This window comes from Gobio gobio (genome assembly GCF_949357685.1).
Source record: "Gobio gobio genome assembly, chromosome: 4".
In the NCBI taxonomy this organism is placed as follows: Eukaryota; Metazoa; Chordata; class Actinopteri; order Cypriniformes; family Gobionidae; genus Gobio; species Gobio gobio.
Window position 1 is genome coordinate 22,989,685 of NC_137100.1, and position 6,112 is coordinate 22,995,796.

General features: G+C 34.3%; 1 long non-coding RNA gene across 1 annotated transcript; it reads right to left on the reverse strand.

Moving 5' to 3' along the window:
• Positions 1-822: 822 nt before the first annotated feature.
• LOC307125128 lies at positions 823-5,013 on the reverse strand. Its single transcript, XR_013816335.1, has 3 exons — positions 4,777-5,013; positions 4,566-4,625; positions 823-3,485 (listed from the first exon to the last, which is right to left on the reverse strand). It is a non-coding gene; the product is annotated as an uncharacterized lncRNA (long non-coding RNA).
• Between the last annotated feature and the right edge of the window lie 1,099 nt (positions 5,014-6,112).

Below are 6,112 nucleotides of genomic sequence, written 5' to 3' on the forward strand. Positions count from 1 at the left end.
CAGTCATTCTCAAAGAGGAAAATACATAAGAGTATACAATGTAGTAAAGCTGGACATTTTTCAAACTACTAAATACAGTCATACCCTTTTTGTGCACTGATGATTTTACTGATGATTCTACAGTTTGCCTGCTTGTGCATAGTGAAAGCTCATTCTATTGCATATATGTTTAAGAATTGCACAGCACATTGGTCAACTAAATGTTGTTTTTAATTGTGCTTTATAAATAAGTTTCATTTCCTTACTTTAACTATTGCAAAAATACTGTACTTACCCATGCAGAGCAGAAGTGTTAAGCCTCAGTGCAGCATCTCTGTCAGTGAGCGCTTGCCAATGTGTGTCTTCTGGTTTATCAATGCAACAGGCTTGATCTAATGATGGAGCAGCAGACACACATGCACACAGATGGGCTCTGTCACGTAACCTGGAGAGCAGAGCACCACCCCTCCACAGCAGGAACAATATGAGAGGACTAAAGCACCACTCTGCATGTGTTCAGACACTGTGCAAAATGAATGAGGCCACAAATACAAAAAACTAAAACATGCAGTTTGAGAAAAATGAGAACAATTGTGTTCCAATTCCCTCATAATGGTTATTCATAAAAGGTGTCCACAAGTCTAATAGCGTTTGTTGTACACATTTGGCATAAATCATTTCACACCTGTATGTGTGTTTGGTTGCATGTGACATTATTAATTAGGCTATACTATACCTATTAGGCTATATTTAAAGCCTTAAAATATATATCACTTTTTTATATATATACTTTAAAATTGGCTTATTCAAACATACTTTTCCATTTTTTTATTTTTTTATTTTAGGGTTTAAGTTCAATATGTTCAATCAGATAATAACGTATTGTGTTTCAGTGCAGGCCATAAAATTTACTTTATGTTCAACTGCAGTGAAGTCATCTGTGAATCTGATCTTAAGTTTTAATGTAAACAGTCAGATAGCAGAAACAAAAATATTGATTTTACAATATGCAATTTTAGGAATATAAATAGAAAGTTATCAACTACCATTGGTTTTAGGCTAAATGTAGCAAGTCTTTGCAAATGTAAATCGACTTCATTTCTTTTATCAATTCAGCACAATCAGATGTAAATTAAAGTACAAATAGCCTGATTTCTAATCTATGCAAGAGGGTGATTTTAATTAACTGAACAAAGGCCAATTCTGTTGGCTAATGTGATATTTGCAGTGTGGAACATCAAACACACAAAGTCTGCTCCAAATCATTTCATGTTGCTACAGTAATTATCAGCGAGAAGCTGTACCTCTTCATGTGCTGAACAGAATCAACAGAGAAAACATCTTTGGCGGGACCACAAGCTGTGGTTTAATTCTTTATTTACAATTTCAATCAAAAGGACTTGTCATGATTGATCTGTCTGAGAAATCAGCTACTAAAGATGACAAGACAGCAAATTGATCACACGATCATTATTCACAGTGTAACGCTGGGCTGTGTCTGGATTCCTGACACACTCAGCTCAATATAAAGTGTTTGTGTGAGCAGGTCTCTCACAAGTCAATCTCATGTGTTCGTCCCTGTCATACATGATTTTATAACCAAGCTTCATGAGTATTATAAATCAAGTAAGCTATTGATTCTTTCTCAAAATTCTGTGACCTAAATCGTCCCAAATGTAAAATGTTGGGGGCGGGGGTATTATTGTTAAATGTTAAAGCATTATTAATTTATTTACATGGGTAATAATGTCTCATATGTTAACATCAGGTAATGCATTGGTTAACATATAACTTTAATAAAATAAATGTGTTCTTGCTCACAGTGCATTAATTATTGTTATTTTTATTTACAGGGACAGTGCATATTAATGAACATTTCGGTCAATATGCCAGAGTTAGCCAAAAGGCTATTTTTCACCTGCAGTCCCAACAATTAACAAATACAACTTTCAGTTCCATTGATTTTAAAGTGCCCCTATTTTAAAGTTTACAAATTTTGTTTTGGAGGTCTCCTACAACATGTTTACATGCATCAAAGGTAAAAAAAACAAACGCTTTTTTTATTTTCTCATAATATACACTGCACAACCCCACATTTTTCAATGATTCTCAAACGACTCCTTGAATGAATCAGTCTCTTTAAATCCCTATTTTCCGAGAGCCTACTGTGCTCTGATTGGCCAAACGGCCCAGTCTGTTGTGATTGGTCTACCACTTACAGTGCTTGTCGGAAACAATTTGTCCATTACCATAAATTTCAGCTCTGGAGGATTCCTAAACCTCAGCGATTGTACACACTGTAAAGACATTAACGATGGCGTCGATTTTACTATATCAATCCGAGCGTGAGTCTAATGATGAAACATCGGAAGAGTTATTCAACCCGAAACTCCAACACAAGGATGACATGAGCACGACGTTTCCCGGTGGTACTCAGTTTGAGGTACATTGTGAGATTTGCAACTCACCATCAGCATTAACAAGTGTTTGTCCATCGACAAACAATTGTGTTTTGCAGTGCACATGCGGGAACTGTACTAACGCAAATGACTGATGTAACATTAAAGTTTGCAAAACAAATCTTGCTCCATCCTTTATCCTTACTCAAAGTAAGAACGAAAGACAATCTGCATTACAGTTTTAGGTAATAGTGGCCCACAGGTGATTAGCAGAACTATTTCAGTAAGACAGTTTAACATGAGTTAGCCCGAAACTTACACAATATAAAACACAAAGATACGTATTTTGAACACCCGTTAGAAAATATATACATCAATAATTATTCATACTTACAGGTTGTGATTCTGTGGAGCAAGCTGGTCCAAATATACTGGATACTGACCCATCTTTTTAAGAGCAAGTGTTTTGAGAATCCCGTGTTGAACTTTTAGAGATTTGAGAAGCAGTTATCAGTAAAATGACATTTGTGGGCGGGACAAGTTGTTTGCGGGGGACAGACGGGCATTATGCAAATGTTTTTTTGTAGTGACGTAGACCGTAACACAGTGGGATTTGAATTACTCTATCCTTTAGGCGGTTCAGAATCGATTCTTTCTTTTGGGAGACAATTACTTTTTTTATTGTGTACTTTCGACTTTACAACTTTGCAGAACGTTTACATTCACAAACAGCCTGCATGAAAGGGAATATTCAAAAAAACATAATAGGGGCACTCTAAAGATGTATTAGTAAAGGTTGAAATTAATATTAACTAAGATTTATGAATGCCGAAGTGTTATTTGTTCATGTTAGTTATGTAGTTAATCAATGATAACAAATGAAACTCACTATTAACATTAATATTTTCACATTTTAATTAGCCTGAGCTTTCCTGTTGAGTGTTGGATTAGCACATTATGTCCATATCTACATGAGAAGTATCCCAATCCAAATGAGACCAGACAGAACAACAGTAATTCCCTGTGACAAATATAAATCAGCACTGGCATGAAGATCTGTCAAACAGAAAGCTTGTTCTAACATGAGATGAGTCTCTGCGCTGATACCTGAAAAACATCATACAGTAGTTTGTTACATAGTGTGTGAACCAGTCTGCTTTAATAGCCTACAACATTTACAGACTATACTATAACATAGCATGGACTCAAGTATTGGGCAGTAATGCGTTTTACTAATGGAAAACCAACTAGTGTAACAAATTACTGTTGCCAGGAAGTAATATGTAAAGTAATAATATTACTTTTGAAAGGAGTAACAAGTAATGAGTAATCAGTGCTGGGTAGATTACGTACAAATTCTAGTCAGTTCCTGATACCAAATTACATGACAAAAAGTGTAGTTAGTAATGTAATCCATTATTACACATTTAAGGTAATATACTCTGATTACTTTTCGATTACTTTTCGATTACTTTTGACCCAAGTCGTTTATCACATTAATTTGAATAGGATAATCTTTTACCATATTGATATAAAAATACAAAGAGATAGAAAATCCATTCTTTATCAACAACATGAAGTGCATTAAATATGAGTATTAGTCAGGCCTTCTCAGACTGCACGGGTTTGTGATGGAGTTGCAGGGGTATTAAGTATTTTAAAGCTAAATCCAAATCAAACACTAAGAAAGAACTAAAAATGTTTTTATTTGTTAACCTGCATGTCATGTGACCATTAACCAGCATCTTGTGAGCTTAATTTTCTTAGTATTATTGACTTAATTTTATTTTTTACCTTATTAATTTAAAATATCAGGGTACTTCAAATAAAGCTGCATTGCATGTAAATATTAAATTATATGAATTTGTACATTTTAATGTGTACTCAATGAATTAAGAAAGGGCTAATTTACTGCAAAAACATGCAATCATGTAATCAATAAAAAAAGTAACTGATTATCGTAAACATATTACATGCAATCATCAGTTACCCAGCACTGTGAGTAATAAATTAAATTTTTTGAGTACACTGCTTGTTTGTAAGCCCATATTCATGTTAACGATGCACATTATAACTATTCTGCTCTGATTCACTACATATTATAGTTGACAGTAGCAGCAAACACAATTCATCACATGGCTAGCAACATAACGTGAGAAAGCTTTTCATAATAGTAGGTAATCTTACCATTCTCAATCCATTCATTCCATGCATGTATCTTCTCACTATTATGATTCACAGTAGACTCTGTGTGGACATATGCACTCTTTTAATAAAGTACAGAAATGTATAGAAAAACAAAATAGAAAAATGCATACAAACACCTACTCATGCTTTCAAATTTAATATCAAAGTTTGCTATCGATTCATGAAATGAACATTTAGACATTATTCTCACCATGCGAGTGATCCAGTAGCAGTTTCCTGAGTTCTCGCAGTGTCTGTGTGAGGTTTTTCAGTCTGTTATATAGGTACGCATTCTCCTCCCTCAGAGTGTGAATTGTATCTTGAAGCTCATATGAAAAGTTAATTTGTGGTATAAAAGACATGGTCAACAAAATAAGACCCAGATGCACTGAAAACATCATTGTTTAAATGTAGAAACTGTTGCACACTTCTTTCAGTGAACTGATGCAGGACAAAAGGCACTTAGAGCGGATGCGTGCATTTAGAAATCAATCCAATTCTCATGCACCATTTATTATGGTCTAAATACAAGCTGGAAGTACACACTGTTATATGCAAAGCTCTTTTAGGTTAACTACTGTGAAAGAAAACTGGTGTGAAAGCCTCACAATGTAATGTGACTTATTTAATGTCAGGCATGAATCTCAACATAATGTTTTATGTACTTTAGTGGCTTTTTTACATGGGGAAATCGGACCTAAGTTTTACTCCAGGGAACATTGAAATTTTTCAATAATTATTTCAGTTGTTGTATGGTAATATACCTCACAAACACAAAATAAACAAACAAAAAACGGTTATTGCTCAGGAAAAATCAAACGAGTATTTAACACACATGCTTTTGGGGGCAATTTGACCCTGCCATTCATCTGTTTTAGGCTATTTAATGGCTTTTCAGCAAAATATAAACACTACAAATTATGATCACTTGATTCATGAGAAAGCAAATCATAAAAATGTATCTGTCTGGGCCAAAAGATGGATACGATTAATGAATTGTATAAAATTACAAAAAAGAAGAACACATGTGGCAACCTCCCCTTGTTTGTGTGGTTTTATTTATTTATTTTACATAAATATCTGTATTTCAGGATGCCCGTCCCGAGGTAACTGTGAGTCTGTCAGGATCCAGCCTTTCATGAATACATCAGATGACCAACACCTGTGAAGAGACTCCAACTCTACCACCAGCAAACCTTTTCTACCCTAATCATTGTTAACAACATGTATTCTTTACTTCAATGAGCACATTGTTTCTGCTTTAAATTATTACACTGTTTATTAATACATTATAAGCTAACTGTGTGATTGTATATTTTATGAACTCCATAACTTGGACAGTCTCCTCTGACAACAAATCACTCTAATGCAGAGCAGCAGACGCATGCATTTTCTGTAAAGCTGCAGTGATATGTTTTGTGAAAAGCGACAAATAAATGTGACTAAAACTACTGCAAGAGAAAAACATTGGTTTAGGCTAATTGGACATGATTTAAACGTGTATGTATATATATACAGTATCAGTTTACAGTATAATTTATATCATA